This window comes from Mastigoproctus giganteus, chromosome 11, assembly GCF_048544385.1.
Source record: "Mastigoproctus giganteus isolate SK-2022 chromosome 11, ASM4854438v1, whole genome shotgun sequence".
NCBI classification, from domain to species: domain Eukaryota; kingdom Metazoa; phylum Arthropoda; class Arachnida; order Uropygi; family Thelyphonidae; genus Mastigoproctus; species Mastigoproctus giganteus.
The window spans coordinates 151,186,654-151,199,462 of NC_143585.1; positions in this window are offsets into that span (position 1 = coordinate 151,186,654).

A 12,809-nucleotide genomic window follows, 5' to 3' on the forward strand; every position below is an offset into this window, starting at 1 on the left:
GCAGGGCCGCCGCAAGTGAGTAGACGAGGTAAGCGTCGCTTACGGGTGGCAGTTCAAGAAGGCGCCAAAAAACTTTTTGACGTACAAGTCGAACCTCTGTTTAACAAACTTCTTTATAGCGAAATTTTCTATTTAACGATATTTTTTGAATTCCCCTTGGTAATTACATTTAAAATAGTTTTCGTAGAACAAAGAAATTTTCCATGTAACGAACAGATTACGAGAGACTTAATTGGGAACGCATTGTTCGCACCTCTGTCCTTCATGCAATTAGTGCCGCTACTAAGCACGAATTAAAGAGTCAAAGGGTTTACCATCCTGCAACTCGTGATACTCGTAAAACCTATCCAACCGCCTGTCCCACATACCCAGGAGTCGCACTGGTCATCTGATTGGTTAAAGTTTACCAGTATTCAACGCGGCAATGAAATAATTCATTTGAAATAAATACAGTACACGAAATTGCAGACTTATGTTAATTTGCTGATTATCTGAATCCGTGTTTCATATTTATTTTTCGCAGGGTTAAACTCCAGAACACGGGTACAACCCCGTACTTCAGCCGGAAAGACAGGAAGAAGGCAGTGATAGGTCGTGAAGGCACCTCCCACTCAATGCTTTATCCCCTCTACCGCGTGTTACTGGGGAATGTCACGTGACATCACAATATGTCGGAGCTGAAATGAAGAAAAAACAGCAAAACGGCAATTTTTTTTTAAATAGCTAACAAAAATTGACTCCACATATACAACCACTGATTCTTCTCGCCCGTACATTACTAGTTGATTTCACGTGCATTAACAATGAGAATTGCTCATTCACCTCAACAGAAACGCTTCTTTTTTTTGCTTTGGGGGGCTGCCCCCACACCCCCGTTAATATAAAGAGAACCTAATAATTTCAATACCAAATGACCTTTTGGAAAAAATAAACATAAATGAATTAATTAATAAATTCGCACATTTTAAAGCAAAGAAACATAAATTTGCATAATTTTTAACGTTATAATTTTCCTTTTATTTTATTATAGCTAGTTATCATATATACAACTATGCACTGAATGGCACGTTATCAAAGTCTCGCACCATTCAATTGGGGCACCAGAACTGAATAACCAAGTGCAAACTAATCTGGTTCAAAAGGACTTACTTCTATTAGGAGATTCAATTATCGGGAAAACGGGAAATATTTTCTGTAATAAGGATGAGTGGACTAGAACCAGGGTATGTCTCGGGGAGCAACTATTAATGATGTCACCAACAGACTGTCAGATTTTAAGGGGGGGAACAGAGAATATTATTATTCATGTGGAGACTAATGATATTAAGCACAAATGATCCGACGATCTGTTAGACAAATATAGGACCATGCTGAAGAAATGCCTCGAGTTAGGTTCCAATATCTATGTGTCGTCAATTCTGCCCAGACACGATAGGAGGGATTATATGCTGAAAGCCTTGTGGATTAACTCAAGACTTGAAGGACTCTGCAAGGCTTTGGGGGGGAAATTTCTATCAGCTTGGCCCGCACTTGTTGGTAAAAAGAATCTATTTTGTAGAGACGGGATACATTTAAACAAAGGCGGTGCAAGAGTTTTTGCCAGTATTATTGAGAATTAAAGGTTCAGGGACTCTGCTAGTTTGGGGGGAGAAGGGTAATATAGATACGCGTTTATCTGACAATATTGGTCAAATTAACGCTCGCACATACCTCACGAGTTCTCGTTTGTTACCGCAACATAACATATTAACAAGGTGTTCTTAGGGCAGAAACGTTTCAAATGAGTGGGCAGCTAATACAAGGGAAGCGAGCTTAAATAACTTTAAGGGGTATGTCAGGGTATTTAACTATACAAGGACACCAAGTCTTAATTGTCTATACAGTAATGTTAGAAGCGTTGTCAATAAAATCAGTGAATTCGAACTGCTGGTTGGGAAAAGAAACGCTGACATAATAGGGTTAACGGAAACGTGGTGCCGCCCGGAGATAGGGGATCACGAGTTTCAGTACGGTATGTACAATGTATTTAGGAAGGATACAAGGGTCGCGCGGGTGCATAAGTACACATGCCTTGAGTGACCGGGGTTCAAGCCCGTGACTGCTGAATACGGTGCTGTTTCTTGTATTCTGTCTATCTTGTGAACTCCTCTGACCATTTGGTCGTCCCGGAGTATAAACAGAAAAAAAAATAATAATAATAAGGGGTAATGGGGTTCATGCTTCTTATCAAAAGCAGCCTGAGCGCGACGAAAACTTTCCGGATTCAGACGTTTCGTATGCTAATATAGAATCTGTATGGTGTGAGATAGTTGGAAGCAGAAGTATAATGAGAGTGGGAGTAAAATACAGGACAGGTGACTGTGAAGATTATGATGAGAGCCTCTACATGCAAATGGAATGGGCAAGTAAGCATGAATGTCTTATTATGGGCGATTTTAATTTGCCTCGAATTAATTGGAGAAAATGGGAGGGAAACTCCACATGGGGGACAAAATTTTTAAATCAACTAGATGATTGTTATTTGTATCAACATGTCAGGGAAAGTACTAGGGAAAAGAATACTCTAGTCCTGATTACCACCCACGAACCCGATAACATAATAGGGCTGACAGTACAGAAACCAGTAAAGGAAGTGATCACGGAGTTCTACGGTGGATGATGATGAGAGAGGTAGCAGTAGTCAAAGGCAAAGGAATGGGTTTTAATTTCAGAAAAGGAAATTACGATGCCTTAAAGTGCTACATATCCTGTATTAATTGGGTAGATATCGCACAGAGAGCGAATACAATTGAATTATGGTATACCTTTAAAACATTAATCACAGAAGCCTTGATTGCAGATATACCATTAAAAAAAATACTCCACGAGGAGGATTCCAAGTTGGACGAATAATGAAGTTGCCAGATTACATGAGCAGAAAAATACGGCATGGAAAAGTTACAGAGCAATAAAAGTACTGAAGCCTACAGCAGCTACAAATCGATCTGCAATAGTGCCACAGAAAAGGTTAGACTGGCAAAGGCAGATTATGAGAAATCGCTGGCAAAGAGAGCCAAGTGTGGGGATAGGGAATTCTTCATATATATGAATGCAAAGAGGAGGATAAACCATATTGGAATAGTATTATACACCTCAGCTGAAGTTGCAGATGCATTCAACTGTTACTTTGCATCCCTATTTGCAGAAGAAAAACCATTCATGTCAAAGATAAATCATGGGAGTGAAGTTGAAAAAATATCAATCAATGTAATTTTACATGATTATTAAATGAATAAAAAGAAAAAAAAAAAAAAAAAAACTTTCCAGCCTACAGGGAGGGCCGGGCCAAGGTAGCGCCCCGAGCAGAGGGATTTTTCGGCGCCCATTTATTAAGGATATATATTTTTTCCCTCATTGTTCTGCTTTTTAGGAGCCCATTAAACAATGGCGCCCCAGGCAAGGGCCCTGCTAGTCCGTACCTTAATCCGGCACTGCCTACAGGCCTGTAAAGCTCCTCGGGTTGATGGAATCTACTCTATAATTTTAAGGGAGGCGGAAAGTGAGGGCATTGAACCATTAAGGCTAATTATGAAATCGGGAGATTCCGATGAATTGGAAGGGTGCCAGTGTATCTCATGACAAGGGCCTGCTGCACAGTCGGCACTCCTGCTCTTCAGGTTTTGGCTGGGGTCCAGCCTTTGGACCTGGAGGTGATCCGCTGTGGAATACGCTATCGCCTAACAATAAGAAATTCCGGCCACCATCCTTAACCACACGATCAATCTCACAAACAAGATTCGTATGGAAAAGCGAACCCTCTTCTCTATACTGACTCAAACTTGGCAACAAAGTTGGACAGACAAGCAAAGGCCCAATCACGAAGAAATTTATTCCCCAGGTTGCTACAGTTTTTACGAAATCTCCCTCTTGGTTCTCTCTTAGTCTCCATGCTACATATCTTATTACCAGGCATGGATCTATCAAACAGATGCTGGCCCTGATGGGTATTGAGGAGGACCCCTACTGCTCCTGTGGCCAGGAAGAGGACTGGGATCATATGGTTTATACGTGTCCTCACTACGAAGACTTAAGATGCAGTTTAATTTCCAAAATACATGATCTCCCATGAGACAGAGAATATCGGTACATCACCGAGCAGGAATATTATCTAGCTTTTATCAAGTTTGCCGTAAGAAGATCACGCCTTGCACAGGCAACTGCCTCAACTGATAACTAGCCTTCTGATTTTCTCTTAACCTTCATCTCTAAAGAACTCTTCTCTCTGTAAGGGGACAAAAACAGGACTGGATCGGTACTCCCTAACCGAAAACAACCTTTATGGGCATGGCACCCACGGTCTTGACACAACTCAACCAGACATGACTCCCTGTTAACTCTCCTGTAGGTTGTTGTTATTATTTGGTTTTTAGGAGCATTAGCAACTAAGGCTATATTGCTCCGGGAATATGCGGTGGTCATTCCCTGACCTTTCCGCATCCTCTGTATTTGGTGGTGACGGGATCGAACCCCCGTCTAATCAAGAAGCGTGTGCTACGCACTGCTGCTCCTGCCCACCTGGCTACGGAGGCGCCTCTCTCCTGTAGGGTAGGATTTGCTAACCCAGCATTTTTTTATATAATTTATTTTATTATCTATTTTTATTTTTTTTACTATTATTTTTTATTTATTTATTTTTTTTTTTACTTGGTCTCTGTCCAGAAAGCTCAGGCGACCCTGGCAGATACCAGGCAGAGAATTATGGGTAGCCTAGCTACCTCCTAGTGGTGTGTGCGGGCAACATAGGGTACCACCGGGGGACCCGCGGCCAAATGCCAGGTCACACAACAGAACCCAACACAATACTGCACATTCAACACAACATTTTCTTGGAATTTACAGTGTTCCGTATTTCTTCACAGTGTACATATGGCATAGATGTGGGAAACCACAGGTGGCGCATGACCCTAACACTATGCACAATAAGGGCAGTTCTAAGAGTGAAGTGGGAAATTACCGGTCGATCGGTCTAACTTCAATAGTAGAAAAAATTATGGAGACAAATGATCAAGGGTGGAAATCAGGATCATTTAGACAGAATTGGAATTCTGAAGGATACGCGGCATGGTTTCATAAAATACGTAAAGAAATCGTTTAGATATTTTAATTGCTTCACTTTTTTCAGCCTCGGATTATTTCTTATCCTATGTTAGCCCCCCCCCCCCAACGGCCTCTCATCTTATGTATATATATTTGTTTGGTCTGCTGTCTGGTAGGTAAGCTGTTATTCTAGCAGTATGATCCTAAATTGTGATAACGTGTTACTTTATTACACCTAACTCAGGCCTGTATTATTAGATCCTACTATTACTGGTGAGTAATAATAAGAAACACATTAGATTTTGCTGATTATTATTTGAATGAATTTAATGGTGCTAACCCTTGATACGTGCCATTCAATGTATCCTTATATGGTAATTAGTTATAATAATTTAAGTAGTTTTTGTTATTTTATTATTATAATTATTTGCGGCTATCTCCCTCTATATATAGAGAGAGGGAGGGACGGAGGGAAAACAATAAAGTGAGAATTAAAAAGGGAAGAGAGATTTATGGACAATGGCCACTGACAGATCATAATGAAGAGCGAGGAAATATCCAATGACCATAATGAAGAGCGAGGAAATACAGAAAACAGTAAAGAAATGAAAGAAAGAAATTACGGTATATATATAAAAATTAAATTATACACAAATATGCAAATCAAAATAAATAAGTATATGGTTGCATATCGCCAACCGTGGTGTCGTTGTCTAGGATCAACCGCCAAAATTGCACGAAAAGACGAAAATATAGAGCCTCTGTTTCTAACGTAAAGCACATGTCAAAGCAAAGCACAATTAAAAAATTTGAAGTATAAGAGGTAAAGGCCAAAAGGAGATAAATAATGCAACCATGTGATTCACGGTTGACTCAACAAAAGTATCATGAATTTAACCTCTTGTTTTCAGTTAATTATTTATTTTTCTTTAACCGCTTGAGGTCTCTTTTGTCTTGATCGTATATTCAAGACGTTTCTACTACATTTTATTAGGTTAAGTTTCGGTGACCTAGTCGCCTGTCGATTAGGTAAATTCTTTTACTATTCTGTTCGTACATTTTCTTTTGTTTCCCTGTCGACACAACCTTGAACATGGCTGTATAATGTGTTCTTTGTCCCCCATAATTATCTCCTTTTGGCCTTTACCTCTTATATTTCAAATTTTTTAATTTTATTAAATTCTCCCTTATTCATCATTTTTTAACTGTGCTTTGCTTCACGTTAGAAACAGAGGCTCTATACTGTCCACTTTTCGAGCAATTCTGGTGGTTAACTCTCGATAACGACACCAGGGTTGTGCGATAATACGACAATATATTTATTCGTACATAATTTAATTTTTTATATACCGTAATTTCTTTCTTTCATTTCTTTTCTTACCCTTTTCTATATTTCTTCGCTCTTTGGCTATCACTTACATCCCCTTAAATACTATAATTCTCCATATTCTAATATCACAGTCTAGTACTTTTCAATTGCTTTTTCGATGACATTAAATCAGGTCTGTTAAGTTTAAATTTACTTTACACGTTATCATTCCCCATTTATATGGCTTTGCTCTATTTCTTGAAGTGTTGGTTCAACGTTTGTTTCAATTATTTCTATAATTATAATTTAATACTGTTAAATATTCTAAAATAAAAAAAGAAAGTTCCAATAATAAAAAAGGTATAATGAGTGACAAAAAGCATCATTTGTTGACAAGGGGAGTAACAGCCCACGATTTCAAAGAGAAGGGGAACTAAAGGAGTGTTCCGGAGAATCTTTAATCATCATGTAGCAGTAAAAAAAAAAAAAAAAAAAAAAAATTATTTTGATCAAAGGTAGCTATAGTTCTGTTCAGCACCTAACTGGGGCCACCCTCGGATACGGGTAAATGCTAGTAAGTGACATATTTCAAAACAGTTCTTGAAATTTTTTTGAAGTGCTTTTGCTAATATAATATATCTGCTTTAACTGAATTTTCATATTCATAACTGAAACGATCTTCTTAACCAGTGGCAATTGGGAACGGGACTTGAATTTATTTGTGAAAATATTTTATTATCACAATACTAATTTAGTACAATCACTCCAGCTTCATTGTAATTAAATACTTCTCGAATGATGAATGCTCATTTAAATTGCTTCATTTTTTTACCAGAAAATAACGCTAAAACTAATTCGTCTTATTTAATTTTATTACATAATTCTGGTGATTTTCAAAGAACTCATGAGATGCCACAACAATAATTCTTTTCAGTTGGTGGAGTTTTGGAGCTGACTTCTCAGCAGAGCCATTCACAATTTAAGGGGACAATCCGTCAGAAGAGAGCGAACATTTCTTCGGGAATTTTAAAGACAGCTGCGGAGAATGACCCTTCTTGATTCCTTATTAAAAAATAATGGCCGATATATGAAGATCTGATCGTCAATGAAGACTGGTGAAAAGACACTTACCTCCGTGTTATTTTTATAAATTAATTTCCGAATTATTACTTTTTAAAAGTAGGAAAGAAACTTTTAACCATCCTATATATGTGCTGTCTCGATCGTACCAGTGTTTGACAGTCAAACCTATACAGAATTCAAAATATAATTATTTGTTGGCCATATTAACTCAATTTTTATCTCATAAGTGCTTGCTTATCTTTGAGTAATACTTCTTGATCATGCCACAAAAACTTTTAAAAACAGAATTATAACACCTTCATATGGAATCTGATTAGAAATCGAAAATCACACTTATGCGATCGTAAATAATAACAATGGCCATGTTACCCATAAATCAACGCTCTGGAACACAGATCGCAATTTACAGACTAAACGGCAACTGTTAAAATAAATTGATAAAAAAATGTGCTAAAATTACATTTAAGCTTATTATTCACTTCCAATCCCCTGCAGTTATTAACTGCTGTCGAACACCACCGAAACACTGTTCATTCAATTTGAAATATTTACACTAAACTTTACCTCTGACGAAGTCCTAAAATTCGTAGCGACAGTAATATTGACAAGAGGCGTTCCGCAGTGTGTGTGTGTGTGTGTGTGCGTGATTATTTAGTCCGCACTGTTTAAAGCCAGCTTAAAGTTTAAAAAAGTAACCTTTAAGATGTGTCTGGTTAGCCGAGGAGCCCTCTGAAGTTTAGTGTCAGTTGTGCGAACAGGGGCGCGCCTTCTTCTTCGTCCAGTAATACAAGTGTGCTTGTCCAGCTCGAGGCACACAGTTGGTGGAGTTTTGAAGCTAACTTCACACTTCCCAGTAGAGCTATTCGCGATTTCCATACAAACAGAATTCTCAATTCTTCGAGCACCTTCACTTTAATATCCTTCGTTCGCCTTTTTTATTTCATTCAACTTTTCCTTCTGTCTCCCTCTACTTTCTTTCTTTCCGCAAGAATATGAAGAATATACTATTTCTTCCCCAGTCTCGTGATATTTTATTCACGGCACCACCCCGGGCAGGTACAGAAAAATGATAGCTGCGCCTTTCCATAAAGCACCGCCTGGCCTGTATTGTTTTTGGCTGTTGGAGGCTTTTCATTTGTATTCTGAAGGCACTGATTGTCACCAGCGGTAGTGTCGTAAGCTGTGGACCTAAACTGTCATGGCACGGCCGCAACAGATGGCGGTGCCACTCTCCGATGTCATCACTGAGCTTCTTGCTAAACTTAAATTTTTTTTTCTCTTTTCCTTCTTTTATTAATAGAAGGGGACACTGTCGACATAGCAGACTCGAATCGTAAAACTAACTATATATGTCCACCAGAACAATAGGTATTTAAGAATACTTACATGTTATATTACGCTGGTGCAACCAAATATATGTGTGTGTGGTAAAGCGAACGACAGACGTACATCGACAATTTTTTTTTCTGAGAGAGATGGGAGCCACTGTCGATAATTAACCTCGAGGGCGTTTGAAAGATGTGTATCTCATAACTATATTTTGATGTTATATTAATTCGATATGATATTCAAATATCAATAATTTGCGAAAAAAAATTTAGAAAACCAAATGGAGCAGCGTCTTGCACCCATCTCTCAATTTTGTTTAGAAACTTGATTTTATATGTCACTAGGGTACACAATTACTTTACTAGAAAGTAATATTCGCCATATAGTGCAAGGAAGCCACAGGCGTTCTGCACTGGGAAAAAAAAAAACAACCAAATAGGTAAGAAAATACAAATTATATGTTTCCCTTCTCACACGGGTAGGTATCTACTTGACCTTTGAATTTATTCAAACTGTTAGCCTCAACTACCTGCAAGGGCAACTTGTTCCAGCTATCAACGACTCGCTGGTTAAAAGAAAACTTCTATCTAATCTAAACCTCAACCCTCTAGTTTGAATTTTTTTTTTTTAATTCCTAGTTCTGGAATCCTTTATAACAGTGAAAATTCCGCCTTCGTTCATTTTACTAATCCCTCTCAGAGCCTTATAAACCTCAATCAGGTCACCTCTAAGGTGTCTGGTTGCCAACCTCTTTAGTCCACATACACGAAGTCTTTCCTCATACGGTCATCCTTCTGCCAATCTCACAATTCGAGTTGCTCATCTTTGAACCCTTTCAAGATGTATTTTTTCAGATAAGGTCTCCATACTTGAACACAGTATTCCAAATATGGTCTTACAGTTGCCTTATACAGTGAGATTATGACCTCCCTATCTTTACAGGATTATGTTCGATAAATCATCGATAGGACACCATGGGCTTTCCTGGCTGCCTGCTTACCCTGTTCAGAAAACTTCATATCTGCCCGTATTGTAACTCTCAGATCCCTTTCCTCCTCCACTGTTCTTAATTCAACCCCACCAAGTGTATAATTTATATTAATTATAAATATATATATAAGTTATTTATTTTAAACCTTGCATTTAGTAGCACTAAAACATAGCTGCCACTTCTCTGAGCTATCTTTGAAGTCTGTTCAAGTCATCCTGAAGGAGCAATGCTTGGCACTGATCATTAACAACTCTGCCAATATTTATATCATTTGCAAATTTTGACATCACGCCTTCTATTCTTTGGTCGATGTCATTTATGAAAATGAGAAAACGACAAACAACAGCGGTCCAAAAACCGATCCTTGAGGGACCCCACTCCCGACGTTACACCAATCTGAACAATATCCAAAGATGCAAGCACTTTTTTCTGAAATATTTTGAGAAAAACAAACAGTCAGGATGCGTCAGAAAGTGAACACATCTGTTTGAGAGGACGTGTTAGAACGAGAATAATTAAGGTGGTGTCAGGACAGCATCACACCACACCAGATAGCAGGACAAATATGAGATACAGTACCAAATGACTTCCGTTTATTTGGAAACGTTCCTCGTAGGTTTGTTACCCAGCATAACGCTTTGCTGATGCATCCTACTTTTCTACATAGTCTCCCTCTTTGTACTCCTCTCTACAACTAGATGTCACCCTCCACCCAGCTCTTATGACGCAGTGAAAAGTCTTCTTTGTGTGAGTGTGAGGAGCCATATGTGAATAAATTACTAGAAGAACATGGAATACAAATGTTTCAGTCCCCTTTTCTATGAAATTATTATTATTATTATTTTCACCTATAAACTCCATGACAGCATTGACTTTGTGCCGTGGCGTGTGGTCTTTGGCAAAATAAAATTGTACAGTGCCAGTGGGGACAAGTCCGCTTAACTACAGGCAAACATTGGTCTGCAGAAGGTCTGGTTAAAATTGTCCAGTTATCATAACATCCTTTGTCACAGCATGCTGCAGGATAAACCATTCCTTAACCGATAAAATTATGCGCAGAGCATTTTGTCAGCTGATGTGGCCACCCAACTTTTTTTGGTGGCGAAGACTTTCCATTGCTTAAATTGCGTTTTTGTCTCTGGGTTGTCTACAGGAACAAAGGACTCATTCATGGTGATATCCGTTCTCAGAAAACGCTATGGGTCTGCCAAATTGGTGTGCGAGCAGGGCTTGGCAAGCATCAAATCGAACCGATTTTTAACCGCAAACACGCTTTTACACTTCCTCAATTTTCATAGATAATGCGGAACGCTGCCCTGGGAGAAAGGTCTATTTTGAAAATACCATAATCGTTCATTTCGATTATTTCTATTTTATGATAACCGATTATGCTCATCACTAATTACGAAAGGATTAGAGACCTATCATTGGAGTCTCACCGACCATGTGGTTATGAGAGTTTCCTAGAGAGGAAGGTAGGCGCTTTTGCTCACTTGACATCTGTTAAACGCCAAACAAAATCTCTCTCAATTCATAGTACATCGAAATGAAAGCAGAAAATACCGTATAGGCAGTTACAGAATATTGGTGAGGAAGGCGCGAGGCGGGAAGATTTGATTTTGTTTCCAGATTAAAAAAAAAAACAGAACTTTTTTTTAAAAAAAAAATGTTCTGTTTACATTTTTTATACAATCATACGCCATGCAGGCGAATGAAGGTTAACCGCAGCAGAAGTTTTACACGATCTTTTCTCGTCCTACTTGAAATTTAAAATCCACTGCATGTAATGAGTTCGGTACCCTACGCCAGCAAGCCCTGTGCCAAGCGGGGGAACACTGCGAAATGTCCGTCTCCTGCTCGGACGGATTCACACCTTAATGATTTCCTCGGTCTTATCAACTTAGTCGCGAGGCACATCACACACCACCGGTGTATGTATTAAAATTCGAGCTATTTATTAACCCCTTCGTTACCACGCGTTTTGTTTCTTTTAATCCGCCTTCTCTTCTGCTCGAAGTCTCTCTCAGATGCTTAAAACTGCGTGTCGAATGGCCTATTCTGACGTGGAACAGATGTGTAGTGCCGAACCGGATGTCCTCTTCGGACACAAGCACATGCACGCCGGACTCCATACTTTCTCTCTCGAGCGAATTTTCATTTGACGTTAGCCTTGTTATTGCCTTCTGTCGTTCCGGTATTATTTGCCCCTATAAACCTTACACTGCGGTGGGTTTGTTAAAAGTCGCATTTGTCGCGTCAAAGCCAGATTCGTTGTTGTAACCGCGGCCAACATTGCTTGTAATATCACCTTTCACTGACATCCGACTTTTGTACGAACCCCGTTGGGGAAAGCTCTTTGCCGATCACTCGACCGAGTAATTGCCCCATTGAGTTCATTTTCGCTCGGGGGTTCGGCGCACTGATAGAGGGTACGAAGAATGAAGCGCCGAAGGTGTTGTCAGCCACAATAATTTTAAAGGGGAAATAGGAGAGGCTCGTGGTTTACAGCGCCGTCGTTATTGGCTTTCGAACGTTGTAAACTTAAGTGGAGGAAAAGAAGTGCGGGAGAGTAGGTTTAGTTTCGTTTCGCTCCAGATCCCGCCGCCCCTTCCTTTATCAGCCGCGTTTTACCTCTCTCTCCACTTCCTTCGACATAATCATATTCACAAGAGTTTCATCTAATTTATCAGCAGGGGCGATTACGTTTGCGTACCCTGGGTGAGCACCAAAACGGAAATGCCACTGCGGTGGGCGAAGTTCGTCTTACGTAGACGAATCCGGAAGATGGGGTGAGGGCCAAAACGAATTTCTTGGAGTCGGGTAAAGAACTGACTTGGGTGAAGCTTGATAATTTACTTTCATTCGCTCTTTCTCTCTCATAATATAGGACTAAAGTCACCAGAGAGTTACGCTCATCCCTTTTGAGAGACCTGTTGCGCATTTGCACTTAACTTTAAACTATCCGGGGTATTTCGAAACTGCACAGAACAGATGTAGGCGCATATTCTAGCTAAAACTAAA